Below are 27,220 nucleotides of genomic sequence, written 5' to 3'. Positions count from 1 at the left end.
AATAAGTAGCTCTGCATAAACTTCCTCCATGGCCCATATTGGACTTCATATTTTGGTGTATTTTAGGTGCTCTACAGAAGAGTTATTTATAGGGTCAAGGTTCCAAGAAATGTATTCTGTACCATAAGCTTTTGTTTCCAGCTTGAGAAAAGAGGTAGTCTTCCCAAAATGAAAGAGAAGTAACTTTCTAATATTTCTGACACTGAGCTTCAGTTGTGGAATAAAAACTAGTTCATTTTACAAGTAAATACTTCCATCAAAAATAGTTGCTTGGACATCAGTTCAAAGTAAAGTTCAGTGTGAAATGCGTCTATTTTATGAGATAGAAGAAAGCAAGCCTGAGTGGATCACAATGGGTCATGAAACAGAGGGAGCTGACTTTTTCAGGATAAGTAAACTTTCACCAATTTCACCCCTTAGTCTGGTCATCTCTAGAGGGAAATAGTTGATAGCAGAGTGGTAGTCTCTGAAACCAGAGTGTTCTTACACACTTCTGCTGTCTTCAGAGAGGAAAAGGTTGAGACATTTGGTCTCCTCCCTTACATCAAAAACCCAATACTGTCTCCAAGCCTGGCAGCCACCCTCTGTTCTTGTGTATCATGTGTGAGCTTGACTTGGAACATACCAGGACATCAGAAAAATTTGTGAAGCCCTCTACTTCTTCTACAAAGTTTTGATGGTCAATGCTGTTCATAAAGTTGAAAACTAAACACAAAAGAAAAGTAGTGATTTAGGGACTCTTCAGATAATCTACTGAAAACCAGCTTGAACCAGACATTTGCAGGGTGTGGGAAGGAAGGTTTAACTTTAGGGCAAAAGGAAATGAGCTCTTGCTTGTTATTTCAACAGTACAGAAATATCTACCTACAGATATGTCTGTGACTGATGCAAATCTTTCTCCATGCTCAGCCCTGTCCACACACACTAGGTAGTGCTTTAATTGTACAACAAGAGACCACATGAGGTGAATTAAGTCATTAACACAAATTCTCCACAATCCAACTGAGGATAGTACTGCTACGAACTGTTCCTCCCCCTCCCCTGTTTTGCCAGCAGGTCAGGCGTTCCCTTTTCTAATTGATTTCAGAAAAATCAGCCAGGTGAGTTCAAGCCGACTGGTTGAAACAGTGAAGCTAACCAAGCTACTTTTGCAAGTACTTTTGCAAGTGCCTGTCCCAGCCCCGGCAGCCGCCTCCAGCAGCGATGGGCACCGGGGGGCAGTGTTGCCTTTGGGCAGCACAGAGGGAACGGGGAGAGACACCTCTCTTGCTTTGCCTTGCAATGAGGCGTTACTCCCTCTTAGCTGTTCCTGTGCAGGAATGAGATGAGCAACACGGAAGCAGGGCACTTTTGCCCAAGTATTTCTATCTTCACATAAAGGTTTAAAAGTGTTTAACTAGTTGGATGAAAGAAAAATCATCTTAAGTTTTAGTTTAATTTTTTGTGCCCTCTAATATATTTATACACACACACACCAGCTGAAGAGAACAACTTAAGAGATGAGTTAATGATGAGTTAACTAACAAAACTTGATTTGAGAAACCAACCTATTTTATGCTGTAGTCAGTTAGCAAGCACAATTTCCTTCAATCTTCACTTTCACTCAAACTTCTGTGGGATATGAACCAGTCATTAAACATTCACTGTAAGCATTCAGCATTTCACTCAGAGACCACGGGATGTCTGTGTACAGTTCTACTTCTTAAAATCTGTATAATACTAATTACAAATTATTCCATTTGTGAAATCTGTTATGAGTTACATGCTGTTGTTTCCACTCCTTAAATTGAGTGGTGTAACTCTGATAAGGATCTAATAGAAATCAGTCCATTGCTTAAGGTTATCTAGATGTTTCGTGTACCATGTTGAATCATAGCTTACATAAGCTCATGTTATATGATCATACTGACCCTATTAATATACTTCTCCCTATATCATAGTATCTAGAACCTCCAAAGCCGTATTTTTCATCTACAAATGCAAGCAACAAAAGCCAGAGACATACAGATTACTCAAGCAGGTCATTCACATCTGTTTTATAAGTATCCTTTATTAAGAACCAAGTTTTGTAAAGCTGAACAGAGATGGATATTCAGATTTATCAGAATGTTACAGATGTGGAAAATGTTTCTTCAATATGAGCAAAAGGTTTAAACAAAAGATTCGGGAAACTAATATAGAAACTCAGTATGGGGAAGCAGCTGTATAGCAGCTGACAACATTTTCAACTCACTGATCTCACACTTTCTTTCTTTCCAACCACCCTCCACTGTCTTCTAAGTGGCTGAAAGGGAAAGGGTCAAAGATTTTGGAATAGACAAGGATGCATATCCCAGAACATTCTGGGCAATCATTGACTAAAAGGGAGCAACTGCTTAGACCACACAGTATCAGCTACAGGTTTGTCTGTTGCTGAATGCAACAAATTTGAAATTGATCTCAAAGAGGGCAGTAGTCAGTAGACTCAAACATATGGAGCTAGGAGGAGAAGCATGGAAAAAAAGATGACAAGCCTAATCTCTAATCTAATCTAGAAGTAACACTTGCAAAGGTCAAAGTCACATATGACTAAACCTCAAGCTCTATCAATAACATCAAAGAGCAGTAACATGACCATTACTGAAAAGTGCAGGAGAATAATAAGGCTAAGACATCATAAATTTAAGCCCACACACCACTGATGTGCTAAATTCAAAGCATGGGGCTCCATTCTTCCTACTCAGTGTATTTTTTGAGCCTGAACAGCATATCCAGATCCTGCAGTGTCTGAACTTTTTTTGTTTGACAGTAAAAGAGAATCTTCAGTTCATGCCCAGAGTTTTAACCAAGGCAGTGAAGCCTACCGGAGTCAGAATCTCAAATAATGACCAAGAAATCAAAACTCTCTCACCTAACCTTGGGATGTTAGTACCAAAGCAGAACAATGGCACATAAAAGGTCAGCATCAGCTGTTCTGCTGAAAGCATTATAACAGATAAAATGGGGAAGTGGTGAATCGCAGAGAGTAGGATTTGGAGCTGCTGAATGGAAAGTAGTAAAAAAGAAAGAAGGGAGAAAAATATATTGGTCCTAAAAGAGAGCACATTTCCCTACAGAACAGTGTTCTAAATGAGGCTCTAAACATACAGGAAGTTGCATTATCACTATAACAGTGAGTACACTAAGACAATTAGTCTTTGTGAACTCCTTTGGCTGACATCTGCTGCAGCACCACTGCAGACTGAAGGAAAGACAGTTTTACACTTGCACATTAGCTTACAGGCCAAACCACGAAGTAGAGCTGGGCATTCTGCACTGACTTATTTATCTCCCCAATTTAGGCAGAGCCCCTTGTTACTAAACCTGTAAAAATCTGAGGAACAAAGTAAAAGGGATGCCATTTCAGGAAAAAAAAATACATCTGTTTTGAAGTTTAAACTATCTGAGGTTTTTCATCTGGTAAAAATTGTAACATACTTTTTCTGTTAATGACACTTATGACTGAAATGAGTTACTGCGCATCACAGATTCCGTCCTACGCCACCTCTGAGAGGTCTGTACATGCTCAGACCAAAGGAGGAATGTTTCTCATCTGCATAGCTTAGCAGGAAAACCTCAAGAAACTCTGGAACTATTTGAATCAATTAAGAGAATAGGCTAATACTGACTTCTGCAGGTTGCCTTTCTTTGAAAGTCTAATTGAATTTCTTGGCAAACATCAAGAAAAATACAAGTCCATTTCATGCAGTTTCTTTTTATTTTGTTGTTAGAATTTAAACACAAGCACTATTGGCAAAAATAAAAGATTGATGTCAGCACTCAAACTTCAGAGAGGCAGGGGAAAGGAATATAGGAGATGACGAAATGCATATCGGAGAATGGTGTCCAAAAAACACACAAGAAAAGAAGTTCAACACTGTTTACAACAAAAGAGCGGAGAAAGGCCTGCGACAAGCAGCTCTGAAACCAGGCAGTCTTCTGAAACCTACAAAGTGCTCCCTTAATAGCTGAGGCTGCAAGTAACAATTTAAATAAATCATGATTTAACAACTGTAGATCTCAAAACGTATATCAAGCCTGCCTTTCTCTGAGTGTTCTACCTTAGGTTGACAGTGATGGCTCCTCTGGTGCTCACCACACCGTCCCTTCACCCAAAAATGTTCAGCCCTGGGCAAGCAGCCACAGAAGGCCTCCAGCTGCCAGCTGATCAGAAATCTTCTACCAGGCAGCCTATGGTCAGGAAGCAACCTGAATCCAGAGGAAAACAGAATGAAACTTTTTGAAAACTCTTCAGTGGTCAGGTATCCATCAGCAAGCCCATCTACCTTCATCCACAAGTGCAGTAATTTCTATTTTCTTCCTCATCTTTCTGTATTCGGGTATATTCTTACCAAGGCAACTTTGCATATTAGTGTAACATGCCCCCATGTCCCCAGCCTTCTCTTGTTAGCTGTTTCTTTTTGCCTGCTCTTGTGTCACCTTTTCTATTGAACCTCTGTCCATCTCTACTGTAATTAAGGACAGTCTCCACAGCACCACTCCAGTCCACACCATGGCACCAGCAGAGATAAGCAGTATCAGCAAATATGATGAAGGATGGATAACTTATTAGTTTTATGGCTGGAGAGTTCTATAAACAAAATGTCATAACTATTACAGAGCTGGACTTTATATGGGGTGAAAATGAAAACATTGACAGCTCGATTACATCACTAGTCAGTGAGATAACTTCTCATGCAAATAACAGTCCAGTATCTTTTTACAGATACACTGGAATAATTCATCTGCAAAAACAGTGCTTTGAATTTGATTTCTGAAAGGCAGTTAGTAACAAGGCTTGAATTAAAGTAGTTTATATTTTCCAGCTTCCCCTATAACCAGAGACCAATAATGCTGCACTTGTGGAAAATTTGTCTGTTCTTACTTCCCATTTCCAAACAGGTGTACCTGTCACTTAAAGAACATTAATTAAGATAGATCCCTTGTGATTTCAGAGTACTTTTTGTCTAAGCTTGATAAATTTATCACAGACAGCCTTAACAATACATAACGAGTTATATCTGCACTTTCTGCAAGTCTATGCAATTAATTTTCTATTTGTGAAAGGAAATGGAAAATGAAATATTGTGCCCTTTCTAATGCAGAAGCAGATGTAATGAATGGCTTTGGCAAACAGTTGTCAAAGTATGTTAACTCGCATCTACAAATCTTTTCCTTCCCCAACAATAGTTTTAGGGCCCATGATAATTCACTTCCCTTCTTTGTCATACTGATATAGCACACTGAATCCAGTGTTATCTAGACTAAAGAAAATTTAATTCCAGTTGCAATCCATTGTCTTCATTTTTTTTTTTTTTTAAACCACTGGCTTGAGAGATCCCCATTGCAGATTAAAATCCACGAAGAGCTCTTTTCAGTGTTCCCACTGGAGAATGATACTTTCACCAGAAATACCGTAGTTATGCACTTGAACAGAAGTCTTCCCAGTTCTGGAACAGGCTGCCAAATACTATCCACCCTTCTTACAAAGGAAAGAAATCACTGTATCCTGCATCTCTTCTCATCATCCTTTCTTCAGGTGGGGACTGAAGCACTCAAGCATTTTATAACCAGATTTTGGAATGAACTTCAATACCTTCAAGCCTCACCTGTACTATCAAAAGATATCTACAAAACTGAGCAACGCAGGCTACTTCCAGGCTGCACAGAAGGTTCAGCATTAAAACACCGAAAGGCAGGCAACTGCCTGATGCAGGGCCCCACTCCAGGATACAAGCTGTTCCACAAGGGCAGAGAGGCACCTAAAAACAGGGAAGCCTTCAGAACTAGTTTCTTAAGCTGGCCAGGTATGAAATGTACAGGAATTGGTGGCATTTCAGCATCTCATCTACCTCTACTGAATCCCCTGCACTCAGTATCAAGAAGCAAGAGTTTCCTTCCAGAATCAGATACTTCCAGTTTCTTTATGTAAGGAAACAACGTAAAGGAAAGTCCCTGCAGTAACCAACTACTTATCTGTTAGAGTCCTGACCTCAGAAACCCACATTCCTTCTCTGCCTAATTAAAGCAGGTGCACACAAGCTTCAGTCTCCTGCTTCTCAGGTGTACTTGGTGTTTTGGACCAAGTTTTCCTCTCAGCCTCCCCTCTCAAGTCCTATTTGCATGCTGTATAAATAAGCCATATACCAAGTTAGAGAAGAGAGCATGACTCCAGGCTGCAGTAAGGGCCTGTGCTGGTCAAAATTTAGGTCCCTAAGTTTAGAGATTTTTTTTTTATTTTAAGTGTAAGTGGAACAAGCATCTCTGAAGACATCACCAGCCATACACACATACAAAAAAGCTGCAAGCTCAGAACTGTAACACCCCTCTGATATTACCAAGATGTTTCTGCAATACTTGGATGTCTTCCAGGCATGCTACACCTGAAAATAAATGGAACAACCTAACCAATACAGCACCTGCATCACCACGTACCCATCACATTAGAGAGAAATAATGGGAGCAATAAAATGAATGCTAAAGGTGGCATCGGTGCTAAAGTCACCAAGCCCACAAGCTGGATAAGCAGCATGCAGGCTATTGAAAAGCTAGGTAAATTGCACTTCTGCATAGACGGAAATTTTGCAAAGCTATTGAAAAGCTTTCAAGAAATACTACCTGATGTGGCAGAATCAAACAGTGTCGCTACTTATTGCTAAAGACAGACACAGGCACAAGTTATTGTAGAACAGTAACCTCACCACATGGTGAACACCAGCAGGTGGATGCAGATGGCCAAGAGCACTCTATGGGACCCAACCTGCCACACAGGAACATTGATGTTGTCAGCAAAAGCAACCAACAGAACTTCCAAGGTTTAGAATCAAAACTGACGATATCCTGGTGTATGGGCACAGGAGACAGTACTGCAGAAGTGGTGGCAGAGCACAGCTGTATCTTCAGTTGTTTGCAAGAAAGCACTAAACTGAAGTTAAACAAGGTGAAACTGGAAACAGCTGCAGAACTACACACAGGTCATCCTCACTCTTACTACAGGAGATCTAAATAGAACCTGAAAAACAACTCCGAAGACACTACAGCTAAAAAAAGACACTACAGCTAAAAATCCAGCTGGGTTCAGAGGTCATTAGAGCTTGCTGACATTTCTTTTGAGCTCTCAGATGCAGGCAAACCACTGGTGTGAACAGCAAAGTGGCAATAAAGATATTGTTAATTCAGGGCAGCACAGCCTTTCTAAGAAGCTGGTGAACAGGAGCACCAACCTCCAATACTGCCATAGAAAACCGTGGTGTTTTCAATGAAGCAGGATGTAGGTGCTCATTCCTAAAAGCTGGATGACCAGTACCAACATCAGAAGAGCCCCATCCAAACTGTACAGACAACTCCTTGCAGCACAGCACGAATGTGAAAGACTTGCTACTTATAGCCTAGGAGTGGAAGAAAGATCCAGAAGTCACGAAACTGCACTTTTAGAAGCCTGCAACCTGCACTCAGCCAGGACTTGCATACACTATCATGGCAGGTCAGTACAATTAACTCCAGTTCAACATGCAAGTGCTCCTTTTCCATCACCATTAATGAAGTGATTAGAACTAGGTGCTCTCCCCGCTAGGGCATGCAGCCCAGAATACTTTAATCACATGCTATGTAAGATTGCTATGTTACAGCTTTAAAATATAGGTGATAAAAAAATGAGAGGATCATACTTAGCTTCTGACAGCAGCAGTGCTACAGCCTGAAGATACAGTACCTAAACAAGATCTTCAAACTAAAAGAAATATAGAAAATAAAAGCGAGTTGGTAATAGGCTCAGGTAATGCTTTATATGCTGCTCTCTAAGCTAGGATGGAAAGAATATGAGAACAAACCCCACAGGGCTAAATATTTTATAGGTGTTTGTATTCATCTTTCCCTCAGGATGGCTACTCAAAGAAACAGTAACTCAGTAGATTCTTTCCAGGAACAGTAAATACTGCATGAGTTGAGCAGGCATGAAGTTGTATACGAGAGCAGTCAAGTCACAAGGCGTGGGTCATTAAAACAAGGAATGCCTCTTTCTACTGTTCTAGAATAGAGGCCTGAGTGTGGAAAGTCACAGATGCCATAAGCTGGCCAAGTGTGTCAAGTATTAACGTCATGATGAGTAACGATGAGACACATGAGGAAGCACAAGCAAAGCAACAAAAGTCTCTGAAAATAGACAGAACTCAAAAGAGACCATGAAGTAAAACAGGAATGGAACTGTTTACCTCATCTTAAGTTTTGTCATTATTGCAGATGACTACTCTGACTTCGGAGAACTAGGTAGGTAGTCTTGCACTACCACAGTAATCATAAGCAAAGCTGTGAAATATTTCTGTATGTATTGTTTCCCAAATTGTGGTCTCAGAAGATAAATTTTTGATTACCAAGAAAAGAGAATTCAGCTCCATCACAGCATCACCCTACCTCACACTCAGAGGGTCAAACTGAATTGGTAGACTTTGCAGTTATAAATAGCAATGATAGACATGTCATTCCAGACCTGGGAAACATCCCTTAGTAAGGCACTGAGAGCAGCCCCATGCAAATTTCTCCTCTAGATGCACAGTCCCAGGGGTGGAAAGAGCAAGAAATGAGAGAGAGGGACACAGAAATGTGCAATAGCTAAAACCTGCCTAGGCTGAAAAGATATGACCAGAACTGAAACTAGCCACAACTGTTGCAATAAAATGATTTCCTTAAGCAAACCATGCACTCTTCATAGTGTTTTGAACAGAAATTCTCATTTACATAGCATAGTTATGCTGGATCTCTTGCTAAAATGAGAAATGTTCACATGCCATATATACACACGTGAATGTGGAAAACAAAATGCTTGCTCCAGCTTAATTTAGTAGAACAGAAGAAACACAACCAACGAGCTGATCAGCTCATGAGTATCTGCACACTTTCAAAATCCCCTGGAGAATGGAGTCAAGACAGTGTCAAACTCACAAGGAAATACCTGATTTACTGATCAAATAAACAGATGCTTTTTAAAGAGTTGATCTCACCTGATATGTTTGTGTATGTATGCTCAGATGTACACACAGACCCCCATCTGTGATGCTATAACCATTATAGTTACAGAACTTTCTTATACTTCTATGTTTATCTTTTACCTCAGACAAATACAACAGAAAGGGAGTGATTCATTTTGCCCGGTAAGTAGGCATTCTACTGAAATTATATGCATCTGTGGTCAGGTCTAGGAGCCTTGACAAACATGAGTACTTCTTACGAAACGGTAGTTAAGCAGGCTTCAAAGTACTGAATTCAGGCATAGGTAGACTAGCTGGGGGAACCTGGAGCTCAGCAGGGGCTAATTTGTCCTGCTGGAAAGTAATCATGTAACTAACAGAAACACCATTCTTTTCTCTGCCTCCAATCCCCGTATCAATCTGCCACACAAGTTGTCAACTAAAAAAAATTAGTATTTGTCTTCCTGCATCATAAGGGAGCATTTTATTCTATTGCCAGGAGCTTTTGGGGGAAAAATGCGTAGCAGACAGTGCTTACGTGATAGGTCACAAGAAGCAGGTTTCTTAGGCTGAGACAAGAGGGGAACTCCACCATACCCTATACTTCCAGTCTCAGGACTTGACTTCATGGCAAAAGTCGTCATAGACCCTCCCAAGATTACTACTTCCTCTTCTCTGGTAAAATAAAGCTTCTGCTTCTCTCTTCTGCTCTATCCTTCTTTTGGGACACAGTAAGTACAAGTCACGACAGTATTTAAAATGCTTCCTCTTCTACAAAGGAAGAAATTAAGCCTTCAAATGAATTGGAACAGCAGCGTCTCAAATGCAAACAAGGGACACTGCCTCTACCAGCATTGTTTTTGTAGTGGCATAACTATGCTAAGTTAGCTCTACTGATGAGCATCCAGAATAGATATGCCATCTCTTGTTATAGCTTGCATTGGAGTGATTTAGCTCAGTTATGTTTTAATGTAGCTCTTTATTTAACCAGGTGCAACATCTTAAAGTTAGTGGCATTTGCCTCAAAGGGGAGCCATCTTACTTCAGCCCTGGCAAGAGACATACACTGCACAGCAAGATACCAATACCTGAGGTGAAAACACAGCTGCATCATCACAACCTACTCCTTGCCAAGTGCCTATCAATGAAGAAACTGCCTAATACAGATTGTCTTCTGATGGCTACATTAGTTATTCAAAGTTAGCTCTATTCTCTCTACCAGGCACCGGACCACACCAGAGTCCATCAGGGTTGCTCCCCAATATTCTGACCCTTAACTTTTGAACCAACTCTTACTCTGGAGAAATTCGTTCCTGCATGTTTTGATGTGCATAGAAATGGTTAAGCAGCTGGATATTACAGGTGTTGCAAGCAGATTTCATGCTAACACCTAGCTGAGCTGAATGAGGAAAACCACTGCTAGCTCTTCAAAGACTTTCTCAGGGCATCTCTACTGAACAATCACAATTAGTTCCCATTTTTGAAGATGACTTCATTACTGCAGAAGCTAATACAGAAACAAATACATCATAAAACAACCATGCTAATACAAAGCCAATTATTAACACAAAAATTAAGCGTGCTAGAATGGGTGTTATAGCAGCACTTATTAAACTGCCAGTTCAATGAGACACCACTCATTTTATTGTTTTATATTTAATTGCTTAACACAGTGGCATTCTGACTAGCCAGTAGGGCTTCTTGGCACCATAGGACAGATATTATTGCTACCAACACAACCAAATAATAGCTGAACCTATCCTTTAGCCTTTTATCCTTTAGCCTTTTCCTGGCTATCATAACGAGGACTCCACCTCCTTTCTTGTTCCGCACACCCTCAGCCTCCCAAGTGTATTCCCTTCACTTGTGTCTCACCGAACAAGACAACAAATTGTTCTTTCAATTATATTATTTTTTTATTATTATATTGGAGGAGAGGGGAGAGGAAATAAATATGAAAACATAACAGCAAATAAAGCATGACCATTTTAAGTATTTATACAAAGCCATAAGGGCACAGGGCTAGGGCCAGGGGGAGTTGAAGACATGCACTTCATCACCAGGATCTTCAGTTTAACTCAGAAAAGCTATAGCATGTGAGGTAAGAGTCAGCATAAGAGAAAGGCAAGAGGACACTGCAGTAAGAGATTATGAAGTACACTAATGCTACAATTTCCATGGGGGTGGGGGACAAAGAAGAACAGAACATTTAAAATTCATTCAAAATACTTCCAAGCCAAGATACATGCCTAGCTACACCGTTTCCAAGGTGGGTTTTTCCTTACTTGTTCTTAGGTACGTACACATTTCAGACAACTTCAACAAATAGGAGACCGCAATGAAAAGATTGATAGACTTTCACTACAGCAATGCAAAACTTACCACTGGATTACTTGGTCAGGTTAGATTGGTACCAGGGAAAGCAGGGGGAAATATTTCATTAACACTCCTTTTCAGTTCTGGGTCTATTCACCTTTGAATAGCATAAGTTACACAAATGCACACAGATTTTCCCTTAGTCCCTTAGAATTACTCATTTTGGAATTCACATTCTTCAACATTACAACCACACATACAAACAAATATTATTGCCAGTGTGTCAGTAGGTAATGTAAGATCTCTGCACACAAATGGAAAAGGGCAATAGTCAAAGTGTTTACATGACTTGAATGAAGAGTGGGGAAAACAGCAATATCATTTCAAATACATCTGTGGCTTTTTCATTAGGCCAGGAAACTCACAGGTATTAATCATGAAAAATAAATGTTCCTTGCCCTTAGGTGCAACACAGTTCTTACACAAGAGAAATGACCAATACAACTTTCTCTCATCAAATTACTGAGGATGAAATGAATTTTAAAACAATATCCCAGGTGGATTATGCATTTTGCTACTTAAGAAGAGACTTTGTATGGACTACCATTTATTACTTTTCTTTTCAAAGCTAGTTATTGCCAATAATTAAGGCACAGCCCTGTTCACTTATTTTAAAGGCTTTAGAGCCAAAGAGCCTGTGGATAACAGCCATAAACCCTATTGTACCCCACATTTTACTTTGGAAAAAAACTTTTGAAGCAAAAACATAGATCTAGGTAAATTAGATGTTGTCTTTTATCAGCACTTTATTATGCTGATCTATTATTATATGAAATCACAGAACACATTTCATCTGTTGACTTTCTCCAAAAAATGGTAGAACCAATTCTACAGATGCATGCTTTTCTATGTACTGTACCTAACCTTACTAAAATAAAAAAAAACACTGAAAAGCAGGTGTTTAATTAGCTGTAGACTCTCAATTTAATAGGATTTTATTCAGGTTGGGCTTCTCACGAGTATAAAATGAAGCGTGATGTATATTTGCAGGATTAAGGCTTATGGACTGATTGCCAGACCTACACTAAAGCTCCACTGGGGTTGCATGCCGCCAGAGCTGCTCACATACGTGCTGCACCCTACATGAGTAGCACATGCATTGATACAAACCTTTTGTGCCATTCAGCTAGCTCTGTGGTTGCTTTCTCTACCTTTGCTAACCCAGACCATTTCAAAAATAAATAAAACACAGTTCACTTCCAAAAAATATCATGGGATGAGTTTAAAGGGCATGCTATTAGCAGTCAGTTAAGAAAAGGGTGTTTTTTTTTAAATTGAACTGTACCTTTTTAACTCCACTGTGAGGTCTGTTGATGGAGTCACATTGCATTTAGGATGCTTTCCAGCTTTCTACCACATCACCAGTAGGGCTAGAAAGTTGGAAACAAAGTATCAGATTTTCAAACCTTAGAATCCCAAGAATTTTCTACAAGCATAGAGGGGAAAAAACATAAGAGACATACCTGGCTGAAAATAAAATCATGACCAAAAGCACAAGTTCTTCAACTCAGACTACAGCTCTGTGACCTTTTCAGCCCTTCCCAGCAAGTACTGCTCTAGCCTACCTTTCTCCTCACTACACTGTACATCCCTGTCCTCTTTCTTGTACCTAGAACCATCATTCATCAAATCCTACAGCTTGATATTTTAAGAGCTCATCTGCTAATGCTAATAGTTTTCTACAGGCTTAGGTTACTGAACAGATTTATCCTTGAGAAACTCACGTGCCAATATAAGGGAGACAGAGTGGAACATCAGCTATACCAACTGCAAATGGCTTAAACTTTTAGGGTATCAGTTACATTCAGATACAGCCCAATGAAACCAAAGCCACCTGTATTCAAACATTCAGCAGAGCAATTATTTGCCTTGAAGAATGTTTTCAATTTCTAAAACACATAGAAATAAGCTCTTCTTTCAGATGTGCCAGTGTAAATTAACAGCAGATCCAGTGACAGCAATCTGTTCAAATCTACCTCGGTGTAATTGAGAATAGCTTTTGGCACATCTGACAAATGCAAGTGGGATGGTGTTCTAAAACCACATGTGAAGTTCCTAGCACAAGGATTGCTATATGAACATTTCAGTAATTACAACACCACCTCAGTAATTACAACATATCTTTTATATTTATGTCAGTCCTAGTGAAGTGGCAATTCTGCAGTAACATGATTTAATACTCAATGGCTCCATACTAATCTGCATCCACATAGCACCAGATCCCATAAACTAAGCAGCATTGGGTAAGCTCCCAACTTTGACAGAAGACTTTGAGGACATTGAGAACTTGACCTACACCCCCCAGATAATCTTACATGTTTTTTTGTTTTTTAAACTGACCCCAGTGCACTCTGACCCTGGATAAGCACACAGACAGCCATCACTAAATTCAATGGATGGCTCTTTTCTGCAACAGAAGTGACCCAACACAACACCAAGATATTCTCAGAACAACCGTGGTGTCACCTGGGACGTTCATCTTAGGTTCCAAGCTGTTCCACTACCAAAGTGAGTTAGATCTACCTTTTTTTTTTTTTATAAACAAGAGTCAGGATAATTCAGGCAAATTCCAGCGTGAGTAATTAGATTGTGCTGTTTCCAAATTACCATTGTAATCAGGAATGTGTTTATTCCTGGTCTGAGGCGTGGCAGAGCCATGCTCTGCACTATTAATCAGCTGTACGCCTAGGTACCAGGTGACATGATCATCCTAACCCATTTGTAAGATGTTTCAGGACTGAAAAGCATTATATAAGTGGAGAAATCATCACTGAAAAAGGAGTAACACAGGACAATGTTTATTTGTGTGGTCTTCTCAATGTTTCCTGCTAATTTAAAACTTAAGACAATATTTAAATACAATAAAAAAGTGAGGGGGAAGGACAGGGAAGTGACAACACTGAAGTGTTCCAAATAAAAAGAGAAGGCAGAAAACTGTATCAAAAGGGGTACACAAAATAAAATAGCGAACTTTTGTAGACAAACTGTAAGAGCAAGCAGTATGAAGAACTATAAAATAATTAATTCTAAAGCTAATTCATATGCCCATACAGTACTAAAATATAAAGCGGCTGCTCCTGAGGGTTTTCCATTTTTGCTAGCTTTTTAACTAAGGACAAAAATTTTAAAGGCACATTAAAATTACTATCTACTGCTAAATTACATAGTATATAAATGTAAATGTGATCACACCACACTTAAATTCTTATAACAATAAACTATTCTGTTTTCTTCCCCCTGACATTTACAAAATTCATTTGGAGAAGGAGGATATACCTTACAGAGATTAGTGATAAATCATGTATTTTTAATGAATATCAATAGGAGAAACCCCAGGACATAGCCCACCATCTAATTTGATTAAACTGTGCTTAAGGCAACACCACCTCTCTGGCTGGGGAATAGCACTATAATGACTTTGTGAGCATTATTGCAGGCTGTTTTAATGATTTAATGAACTGCCTCTATATTTAGTTCAATAGCCTTAAAATGATTAGTGTTTAAGAAAAATTAGCTCACTTTGATCTGATTCTATTTGATAGTAAGTTTAAATAACCTAACCCTTCAAAACACAGTGGAAAAAAATTCCTAGAATCACAGCCAGCTAACTGCTAGAAAACATTATGGCAATCATTAATAACAGTTCATTTATGTTTAGCTACAGCATATGGAATGACATTCATCCCCTAAGATGGGATGCAGCACATACATTAAATCATATCATATCATTTTCCTATACATTTTTAATGTGAAATATGTACTAAGGAAAAACACTCCTACATGCCAATATAATGCATATTTTTTAAAAAAAATTCTGCATCAACATCATCACTTAAGAATTTTAACTTGTGGTCCAAAGTATGGTTCTGCTCCTCAGTGAGATGCAGGAACTGTATTACCAAGAGGAAATAAGAAATATTTGCCAAAGCTCCATCAGTCTCCTGGTTGCAGCAGTACAGGCGAGGTTGCTAACTTGGAAACACTCAGAAAAGTGAGCGCATAACCTGAGATGTAAATTTGCAAACAGAAATACCTGAGCTGGCAACCTACCACTGCTGACATGCCTATGTGCATGACTGATGCATGCTACTTGTTGGGGGTGAGCTCTAGGACTGGATCTTGTTCACATTTACAGCACACTTCAGAAAGGACAAGTCACTAGAACATAATACACTTTGCAAAAAAGGCAAATAATTTTGAAAATGGTGAACAAGCCAACTAAGTATTTCATCTCAGTGCTATTAATTTTATGGCCATTACTATATAGCATGATCTAGAGACTGGAGAACTTGTGGTTCTGTAGCCCCAAATCACGCTTCCTAGGTATCCTGTAGTGCCCAAATCATGCCCAAATCAGCATTGACAAATGCTGGCAGGATACCTGAAAATGCTCAAGCCACGAATGCAATGCAATCATGCTGCTGAGGGAAGGAAACTCCAACACTAAAAATCTCGTTTGATAGTTAACTTACAAAATGTTCATCTCTAAATTTGTAAGTGCAATGCAGTTGATTTTCTGGAAGAAGAAAGGCAGAAATACCCACTCTGCAGAGTTATCCTTACAATAACATTTACTTCCAAGGAAGCCTGTGTGTATTTATCACATGCACACACACCCTACAGTGACCAGCTAGAATCAAGACCACAAAACAAGTGTTGATAGCACAATATAGACTTCAAACTTCAAAAGCAGCCACCCACTTTCCAAGCAAACTAGGAATCACAAACCTCGAAGTGGGATTCTTCAGAAACAGCACTAGCAGGCAGATTCTTAGCTCTTTGTTACAAATACCTCCAGGGAAATCCCAAGAATGAGCTACAATAAGAGATTAAGGGGGAGATACATTCTCCTCTTGAGTTTTCGCTTTCCTTTTCTAACCATGTTTCCAGTGTTATAACCATGAACTAGTTGTTTGGTCCTCGGTCTTAAGCAATTCACCTACCATTTAAAGTGATCTCAAAACTGAGAGGCAACAAGCACCTTCTCTCCTCAGTGAGAGCAGGCACAAATAGATGTGCTGCCAGTCACCTCTCCCCAGCATAGCTGGAAAGTGGCAACAGTCAATTTGGGAGCCAAAACTATCACCCCAATGAACACTTCTCACTGCCCCCTTGAGAAGAGACACAACAGGCAGGATGCAAGTGGAGGAATTAAACACCTTTTTTTGAAAAGAAGCTAATTTACCTACAGAGTTCGGCAGTAGTGCAAAACAGTTACCTGACATGAAACAGAAGGCCTTGTGCAGCTGGTACTTTGAACTAGGCAGCACAGGCTCAGAACACCAGTACATAAATACTCAGGCATGCACTGATACAAGGAGAGCTTTTATTCCACTTTTGACAACCATCGCACTTATCTAGGTACAGAAGACTGCTCTCCTTTTGGAAGTTAATGTATCTGCATCCTTTGAGACAACCATCAGATTTAATCCAAAGCCTGGAGGCAATGCAGATTTTGCCAGTAAGGCTCCATTATAGCTTCTGTTGAAACTAGTCACAATAACATTCAGTGAGTATCTAGGATTAGACCGACACAGTATCTGCAGAGCTACAACTGCTCTGAAGTTCCAGGGCCCAAGGCGCTTTTCTCTTTTCCTTTAGCTGCTGCCACCACCACGTTCCTCTGCCATTTGTTTTTCATGCCTTGGAGAAGCCGGCCTGCACCTCACTGCCCTTCAAGGATGTTTTTACTCAAGAAGAATTTCTTAGAATTTATCCATATTAAAAGGAAAAAAAGGTCCTGGATGTACCCTAAAATATATATTGCTTTTGCCAATGGTCACTTCCTCATGTCATGACATGCAACATGAACAGCAGATCAGGTTCTCCCTGAGGCTGGTCTTCCAAATCATTTCACCCAGTCCCCTTGCTTCAGGCCTCTTCAGTCACCACATTGGTTACCTTGTGGTCAGTAGGTACTTTCTAACGCTTCTACGCAGCCTGTAGGAAGATCTGGGCTGACATTTCTTTCCAGAGTCATAGGAATGAGCAATACTGTTTACTCATAGGTTTGATTTACATCAGGATTTGTTTTTATTCTGCCAAGGCTAAGTGTTCCTCAAGTTCATTTTAATTTTGTTCCAATTTGAAATAAAATCTACAACAGTGACATGTTCTAGAAAAAAATATGCCTAACAAACTGTTCCATTTAAATCTTTCATTTACTAAACAATTTGATGGTATTAAATACTATGTACTTGAACTTTTATCTTTGTAAATTAGGACAATAGCTTCCATGTTTAAATTCAAAACAATGAAACATGTCAAATAGTTCATTAAGGTACATTGTCCAAATGACTCATTACTAAAATACTGAAAAATGTGTTCATTTTCTCTTCTTCCTGTCAAAAGCTGTAGTCAGATTGACGTAGTCCCATGAAACATTCTGATTTCCACTAAACTACATTTTCTAACAGAAAACTGTTCCATCAAAAAGAAATCAGCCAGCTCTAATGTGCCTGAAGTCTATGCAATTAAAAAAGTTTCTAAATATAGCTTTAATCATGGCCGACCCCAATCTTCTCAGAAGTCCTTGCCCTCTAGGCCATCCCAAAGGGATGAGAACATCCAGTAACAAGCCAAAAGTCTCATGACAGTGTGTTGACCCCATTTGATATTTATCTCTAGCCATTTCTGAGAGCTTCCCATGAGCTTAATTAAGCTCATTCATTTCCACAAATTGTGGCATCCTAGAAAATATCAGACTTCCCTTTGATAGATGAGATTCAAATGTGCAAAGTCTTATGGGAGGCTAGGTGTCTCTCAGGCTATTTGACAGAGTAGTTCATGAAACAACTTATCTAGTCCCTCCTTTCAGTAACACAGAAAGGAAAGACACACAGAATTTATGCTCCCCAATACGGACCACAGCAAAAAGCCACCTGCTACAAGAATTGACAGAAGTAATAATGCTGAGGAAGCTGTGTGTACCCTTTAACAACAGCAGCGATGCAAAGCCAGAAAATTATTCCTGCCCTGTAAGGGAATATTTCAAAGGAAAAACTGTCACATCAGGAAGGAAAGATATGAGAAGCAAACAGCGTGGGTGTTTCTGCAGTAGCAGTTGGATTCAGCTCTGAGTATCATCTTGTCTTTCCCACATTTTATTTTTTACTTGGGCTATTCCCAATTGTCTCTAGCAAAGCTGCATTGTGAAACTGAATCAAAGCCCATCTAAGGGGACAGTCTTCCTCTATGTGAAGGGCTGTTGCAAAGGTTACTTGAGTAACAGAGAGAACAAGAAATAATGGCGTTAGACTCCTATGTATCAGGAAGAGTTAAGCACATGAACAGATGAACACAGGAAGACAGTCTTTATCATAATGGGCTTTAAAGGGAAGCCAGACAAACTTCTGCCTTGAGTAGCACAGGTAAAATTGATCTGCCTTAGGGCAAAGCTATATGCTAGTAAATCCCTGAATTACTTCCAGTTGGTTAGTTTTGCATGCTTTTAGTTTTGTTCCCCCCCCCCCCCCCCCCCAATCCATAATAACTGAAGGCTGGGAAAAATGTGTGTAATTATCCTTTAAAAATATTTTCCTAGTATCAAACATAAGCAGAAAAGTGTCCTTTCCTAACACAGTAAAACTTAAAATATTTCACTTCACACTAAAATAATGATATAAGCTTAAGATTTTCCCTTTCAAGTGTTTCTCCCACAGATATTTTCTTTTACAAAGCTGCTTCATCCCATTACGTGCTTTTCTGAAGACCATTGCTAATATAACAGTATTTTCATTTCTTGCATATATTTAAGCACTTCATTTACTTTGGCATCTTAGTTCATAATTCCTGATATTATATATAATTGCTTCATTTGCAATTAACGTATTTACACCAAATCCGTACCAAGGAGTTTCAGACACTTCATAGAGGAGAAGCATTTGGTTCCCACACTAGTTCCATCTTTCCTAATTTTTCCAGATCATTTAACTCTTTTCCTACTGTTTTACGCATACTGAACACCAGTCTCATCTCAGCTGTGCTACTACAGTTACACAATGCAAATATGTTTTCATCTTAGTCTTCTAGTTCATCCAACTTCTCAAATCAAAGCATTTTTCCCCTTGTATTTGATCACGAAATACCTTACTGCTGTAGCACAAATAGCTACCTTTGCTTTCTCTAGTACATGGAAGCAGAGGATTCTCAGTGCCTGTGCTGTTGTCAGGTTACAATGAAGTCTATTTATCGAATTGTTAGCCTGAAACAGACAGCTACACACAGATTTCAAAGCATACACTGGCCCTTGTCTTCCTGCTGATACATTTGACTAATGCAAGTTTTGCTTTCCAGTCAGCAAGTTACGAATACATCTGAAAAGTTTCCTAAATATCTTTTTCTAGAGAAAAAAGGCTTCTCACAGAAATCCATCAGTGGAAACCAATCTTTGGGGGAGATCATGCAAAGTCTTTTCACAGAAAGTTCTGACTAACCAGCTTTGCTTTGGCCACCAGTATGGCATCACAGACTGTTTCCTAGTGGTGGCCTCTGTACCCTGTAAGAAAAGAAACTGGGCTAAAGAATGCTCTTCAAAGCAAGTAAATATGCCTATCCAGCCCCAGTGGAGCACATGGGAGAAAGGACAAAAAAGAGTTCCTGAAGAACTTGCTTCTCAGACCCATGAGAATATCCTAAGGTACAGAGAAGTGGCAGTTCACCGAGTCTCACCTCTCCCCTCCTTGCCTACAATTCAGAGTCAAGCCCTAAAACCTAAGGCCAGAGTATAATTCAAAAAGGAGCATCTTGCACACTATACTAGTTAGTACAGTACCACATACAAAGCTTTTTCAAAGGAACACTTATCTTTTGTGTATGCTGTCACCATTTAATCTCTTCCCCTACAGGGGTTTGGGCAAGTCTTCTGTAGCCAAAGCAGCCTTTTTTGTTTCCTCTTTCTAGAGATAGCTAGCCTGGAAAAGTAACGGATGTAAAGCATCCAGTCTTAAACCCTGCCGCACCTTTTTTATTAGGCTTGTACAGATTCAAAGTGGCAAGATAAGACACTTCATGAGGATGAAGGTATCTGAGAATGAAGCTGTCTAAGAAAAGAATCACCAGGCTAGTCACAGAGACAGTGGGTATTGAGCAGCTTCAGGGAAATGCAGCCATAAGGATTTACTTGCACAGATACTGCTGCCCTAAAGCCTAGGAGTATTTTTTAGAGAACAGTTTGTTTTGGGTTGGGTGGGTTGTTGTGCTCCCCTCCATGCATGAGTTGCTCATGCATTTCAGAACATGATGTGGGCACAGCAGATGACTGCTGAAGTGTAGGGGTGAGAAGTAGAGCAAGAGAGGCAATTTTGCTTCTCCATATCTTGGCCCCATACCTACAGAAAGAAATGGCTTGTGGACAGCTAACCTAGGGTCAGCAAAGCTTCTGCTATTAAGTAGTTCCAGCTGGTGGGGATTTCTTAATTTCCCACCTACAGAAGCTTATCAAATTGCATGTTTAAATTCATGCAGATCATGCAGGAATTCAAGATACAGATTCTTAGAATCGCAGAAATACTGTACTGTGTAACTCAAGTTAGGAATTTTAGTCTTATAAGTGAGATTATAACAGCAATACCTCCAGAATTATGTACTTTCTGTATGCTGGTTATAGGCATAGGCACATGCACACAAGTAGTCAAAAACTGAAGAAAAATTAGAGCCACCCTTATTCTGTCAGCGTTGACCTATTTTGTTCAGATCTAACAGCTCAAAAAGCTACAAATTTGGTGAAACATGGCTTGTAAAACCATAACATTCCTCAATTACTTTTTGTTGGCCAGACAGGCAAACCTGTTGTTTGACAACACATCATGATCCAAGATAGTACGTTTTATCGCTCAAGGGTCATGAGAAAATGGCCACAGGTACAGTTTGCTAACCTTCGCTAGATAATTTTTCACAGTTATCATCCAAAAAGTGTAAAAGCATAGAAGATATATTATCTTCAAGCTCAGTTTATTGTAACACGGGTGAGATTCCCTATAAAACCACTTACTAAGTAACTGTTCCGTGTTTTTCAGCACAAAGTCAAATCAGTAAAATATCTTCTTGACAGTCTAAGTGTCAGGAATAAGATGACACCTCTCCTTTCAGAGACTAACACATTATTTATCATTCTGCTCTGGTTTACCTTTTCTTGCCACCCATTGCTCTACAACTCTAAAAGCACTTCCCAGCTTCATGTCTTATGTAATACAATATTTGCACTAATACCTGAAGCCAAGCCAAGAATTCCAAAACTGGTTTGCATTCTCCCAAATGCTAGCAATCCTTTGGAGTTTTGCTCCTATATCTAAGATAAGTAGAGGCTTGACCAGGAAATTTTGGCTTATGTTAACCATCTGGGTGGTAGCAGATGAGTAGTTTCTGTGGGGGAACTTGAAGAACAGATCAGCCTAGTTTCTCTCGATTCTCCTAAAATAGTTTTGCACTACATCATCACAGGTACAGACTCAAAGTCTGGTTTCAGAGCACCCTGGTTTTCCCTCTGAACAGTTTTGGTTTTATTCTCCCATTTAGATGAGACTAAGGTCTACAGGAGTGTAGTTTCATGTGAAACATGTCCAACCACCAGTGTGGAAATTCAGGTAGATTGATATGCAGAGCTTGATAGTTCTGATACTAAATTTTAACTCAATACAGAATAAAGTTCAATTTAGTATCCAAACCTCTTGCTGATTCTTACTTAACTGGAGTCCGTTACACTGCTGAGAAAAAATTACCCTTTGTATTGCCCAAATAGGCATTAATTAGGACAAATAAGAAGCAGGCCTCTGAAGCTTCTTTTGGGACCTTGCAATTATCATAAGAGCTGGAAAGAGTCTAAAGCAGATCATTGTTGGCCAAAGTTAAAACAGGAAGATATTAAGAGTGCTGTGTACCCAGTTCTGTAAAACTGGGCAATCGATTTATTAATACTATTACAGAAATTATAATTGTACCTCATCCAGATAAGAGAGTGCATTGTGATGATATAAAAACAAACAACTGCAATCCTGACAATTTCATAATTAAGTTAACTAAACAAAATAATCTGAGTCCTCACAAATCCATTTGGTTAAACATGAGCTGGGCAAGAGTGGTCCCTAAATGCAGCACTTTACTGAATCAGGCTGGAGGAACAACATGCCCTTAGATTATTTGCATCTTATTTCTTCTCAGTCTACGTCTGTTCCTCTCAGGAGTCAGAGCTCTGCATTTCTGCAACACCTGGTTGCTGTGATATTCTTCTTAGTGCTGTGAACCAGCAGAGGTTTTAGATATTTTTCAGTTTCTTATCACCATTTTTACCTATTGTGTTTCCCCTCTCCCCAAGATCTTTGAGTAATGTTTGGAACAATATAGATCTTTTGCAGTTTAATTAGAGTCTTACCAAAATAGCTTTGATTGTTCAAATTTATCATTGACAGCAGGACTCAAGGATGTAGAACTTACTCTGTGCTATCCTGCAAATGACCATTCCTGGCTGTTTGTATGGCCCTTTACCCTCTTAGGTTACAGTGTGATCAATACCTCCCTACAACCACAGCAAGGTCCTTCCCTCCTCTTCATGTTTTGGAATTGGGTCTGGCCATTGGACAATGCAAAGTACAAGAAGAATATATATAAACGCCGCGTGCAAGTCTCCTACTCTTTCTGTACCTGAAGTTGAAGTAACTAAACTGCTTAGCTCTTTGGGCCACAGCACATACACATGTAAGCTACGTACCCAGGAACTTTAAAGCCAACAGCAAATTCAAGCTGTCAAAACCATTTCAGTGATACCAACCTACAACTCAATAAAATAATTACAGAAAGAGCTGTACTGTTTCAAGCTCACCATCATTTTCAGAGCAGAATCCTTGGTAATAACGGAACCGTTCAAAAGTACAGCTAAAAGCTTCATTGGTTTCTAGTGACACAGAAAATGCTGTTGAAACCAGAGCACAAAGAAAGAGGACAGTCCTTAGGGAAAAAGCATATTAAATTTTGTGAAACTGCAGTAAGATGTGATGCCGTAAATAAAGCATTCTTCATTAACCTCGAGAACAAGCATTAGACTTCAGCAGGGTTCAGCTGTGTTGACAATAAGTGTTATACCTAGTAGATTTCTTCCTGACATTCAGCTTTTCTTTCTGTTTCTCCTTTCTATTTTGACTTAATCTTTAAGTACCCAGGCCCAAGTGTCTACAGGAGTATGCCTACAGTAGCAATTAAAGCATAGCAAGCATGAGTATTTGATGCAAATATTTAACTCCAAATTAACCTCCCACCCTGGCTAAGCAGATATGAGTTCAGAAGTGCTTCAGGACAATGCTTTTCTTCCATTCCACTTAATGTTCTCATGGTAAGCTCTTTCCAATCCTCTGCAGCTTAGTGATTACTTATAGATTTGCCAAGCAGTAGCTGGTAGTACCTTGCAGCCACTTTCCTTAGGCATATGTCCTGGTTTCAGTTAGGACAGAGTTAATTTTCCTCCTAGTAGCTGGTAGGGTGCTATGTTTTGGATTAGGATGAGAAGAGCGCTGATAACATGCTGATGTTTTAATTGTTGCAGAGCAGTGCTTACACCAAGCCGAGGACTTTTCAGCTTCTCACTCTGTCCTGCCAGTGAGCAGGCTAGGGGTGCAGCAGGAGCTGGGAGGGGACAGACCCAGGACAGCTGACCCAAACTGGCCCAAGGGGTATTCCATACCATCTGACGTCATGCTAAATAATATATAGGGGTGGCTGGCCGGGGTGGGGGGCCGGCTGCTCGGGGATAGGCTGGGCTTCGGTCAACAGGTGGTGAGCAGTTGCATTGTGCATCACTTGTTTTGTACACATTATTATTAGTAATACTGATATTATTATTGTTATTATTTTCCTGTCTTAATAAACTGTCTTTATCTCAACTCACAGGCTTCACTTTCCCGTTTCTCTCCCCCATCCCAGAGAGGGAGGAGGGAGGGTGAGCGAATGGCTGTGTGGTGTTTAGCTGCCGGCCGGGTTAAACCACAACAGCGTAATTCTACAGAAGTTGACTGGTAGTGGAGAAAGTTCATGAAGTTTGTTTTTAAGCTAGACTATTTCATGGTCACCTCTACAGCTGCTCTAAAGCCACATACTTCAAAAAATCTGACCACCTAATCTATTTGTTGCACTGGTTGTCTTCCAAACATACCTTCCAGTTTGGGAAACATCTTTACCCCAACACTGCACTGCACTTAAATAAGAATCTCAGTTGAATAAATAGAGGTCTTTTTAGGATATGGTATCGAGGCTAATAAATTGAATCACAAAGAGAAAGAAATGAGTCTAAGGCAAAACAATATAATTTCAGACATGATTTTTAAAATGCAGTTCATGTTTCCTTTCCCCTCATTTACCCATAATATTAATGGTAAAACATTAGTTGCCATGTTTGTAAGACAACTTTAGCTGATCATACAGACCATAACAAGTATTTTCTTCACTAGAACATAACTATTATAAATACCTATAAGAAAGTAAACAGGATTTATCAGCACCTGTTTGAACCTGCTTGTTGACAGGTTTAATCCAAAAGTGCTTAGGCAAATTCAGAAGCGAGCATATTTCTTGTCATCTCAGCACAGAGGAAGACATTGCTTTTAAGCTTCTGTTTGCTTAGTCCTGGATTTGTTAGTTTCAGTGAAAAAAGATTTGCCCAGGGCATCAGTTATTTCACATTTTTCCAGAGGCACATCTAGATTGGATATACAAAAGGATTTATCATTTAGAGACTTTCTTCCAATAAACGAGTTGTTTGCAACTACAACTAGGCAACTTCATATACGCCAGATAAAGCCGCAAAATCATTTGTAGTAAGTCCCTATACCAGGCTGGCAGGACTTTGTCACATTTTCATGGATATATGAACAACCGTCCTATATCAGAATAAACTGCCAACTGAGGTTTTTCATTATTCTAATAAATACATACAGAGCATGTCACTGTACAATGGACATTTTCATTAATTAAAAGCTTCAGGTAAACCTTTGGTCAAATAGATAAAATCTGTCCACAAAAGGAGAGATTAAATTAACCTGCAAATCACTTCTGATATTTAATACTCCACCTGTTATATTTGCTTTGGCTGAAGACTTAGTCAACTTAAAGCAATTTCTGTTCTACCTAACTGACAGATTTAACTATAACACTTGATTTTATGACTTACTTTTCACCTGCCTGAAAAGGCAAGAATGCCCCCTTTTGACAATTCCATATACTTCCCCTATGAGGCCAGGAGAGGGAGTAGTAGGTTGTATTTTCCCCGAGAAAAAGCAACACTCCGGATGGCAAGTATTATACTCAGTTCCCAGCAGACAGATTTCATCCTCTGTTCATTACTCTTTTTAAAAGACCACGTAGAATTGTTCCCCCCCACACACCAGGAAGAGCTGCACACTTGCAGAGAAGAGCATCTGCCATAGGAGAGTTTTAGACAAGAACTATAGGCTTGGTAAAAAAAACAATCTTGCAAACATGCAAAGAGATGCATGTCTACTCAGGTTAATCTGTGCAAGCTCTGTGCTCACTTACACAACTGAAGGTACAATGTAAATCCAGATCACCTGCAATCAATGCAACTGTGCAGATGCTCACCAAAACATGATATTAAGGTCAAATAAAAATAGATCCTCCCACTCTTCTGCCTCCAGTTATACAAGTTCTTAACAAAAAAAAAGCCCAAATAGGTGTTTTTCTAGATTCTCACTCAAACTGAGGCTTTTGTATTGCTGCTGATGGAAAGCCAAGACTGCATGCATGTACTTTCACTTCAGGACTGCCTGTGGGGAAGCCTGAAACATGCCTTGAGTTTTCAAGAATTCTGAAAAGAGTCACCATCTGATCTTAAGAAATTTAAGCAATCCCATGTTGAAAAGCTAGTCTTTGTGAGCTCTCCAGCTCAAAGATGAGCATTGCCAAGTGACATCATCCTCCAAAAGCTGACTCAGAGGAGGAAGAAAACTCAAAAGATTAAAAGCTTACTTGTGTATTTTCCAGCTCTTCCAGAGGGGGATTATCTCTGCCTGAAAAAAACAAAAGGGAGAAAATCAAATGATATCACAGAATATATCAAGACAAGTATTTCTGAACTAGAGAAAAACAGATCAGTATAGATAGTGCAGCAGGCAGCTCTGGTCAGATACCAGCTACAGTTAACGTTGCCCGCATCACAGCAGAACAAGAAGCAGAACAGCTGCACAGGCTTGCACCAGAGGCTTTGTCTCTCTCCTGACCTCAGTGACTTGCCTTAGTGACAAACAAGCTTAGAGAGCTGCTAGGCAAGTCAGCCACAGAGCATGCCAATTTCAATCACTCACCCCCAAACAGAGAATAACCATGGTCTATGAACTGGATGCTGGGCTTTATATCCTAGTTCACTCTCACGGATTCTGTTTCTCTAGTTCAGAAAAGAGACAAGTCCCTTCACCTGTATCATCATGGAAAGTGGAGATGAATATACTCTTCAGACTTGTGACAGAGTCACCCTATACAATAACACAGAATTATCAAATTGTAACCTCCTCCTCTGAGTCAAAGGTGTTTATGGTACTGAATTGCATGGTATTTAAATAACAACATGCAACAGTTTTATGACAAGTGCAAAATACCTTATTCAGCTAAAACCCACAAACACTAAGCAAGCAACATGGAACAACAATTGAAGTCATAAATTAAATAGAAAACTCAGGTCAAACCTGGGATTTAGTTTTGTTTTTTTTTTTTTTTTTTTTTTTTTTTTTTTTTTTTTACCTGACCAACCAAGTTTAAAAACACATGCATGTCACTTTATATCTGCACAACAAGCACCTGGATCCAGTGAAGGAAAAGAGCAGGCAGGAATGAAAAATCAGATAGGGTCACAGAATGATGGCATGGTA

The 27,220-nt window shown here is 39.5% G+C and overlaps 1 protein-coding gene across 4 annotated transcripts in view; it reads right to left on the bottom strand.

The window, feature by feature from the left end:
* Positions 1–27,220, bottom strand: part of BCL11A (BCL11 transcription factor A) — a 141,375-nt gene that overhangs the window by 102,841 nt on the left and 11,314 nt on the right. For 3 of the 4 annotated variants that reach the window (XM_080587871.1, XM_080587873.1, XM_080587872.1), the window contains exons 2-3: positions 26,325–26,365; positions 12,643–12,727 (exon numbers count right to left, since the gene is read on the bottom strand). The gene's annotated coding sequence lies outside the window, so the exon portion shown is untranslated. Of the gene's footprint in view, positions 1–12,642; positions 12,728–26,324; positions 26,366–26,485; positions 26,618–27,220 lie in introns of those variants that run through there. The other variant, XM_080587874.1, reaches the window with a different exon arrangement.

The sequence above is a fragment of the Anser brachyrhynchus genome (assembly GCF_964034855.1).
Source record: "Anser brachyrhynchus genome assembly, chromosome: 3".
NCBI lineage: Eukaryota > Metazoa > Chordata > Aves > Anseriformes > Anatidae > Anser > Anser brachyrhynchus.
This window is presented reverse-complemented; position numbering and strand designations above follow the sequence as displayed.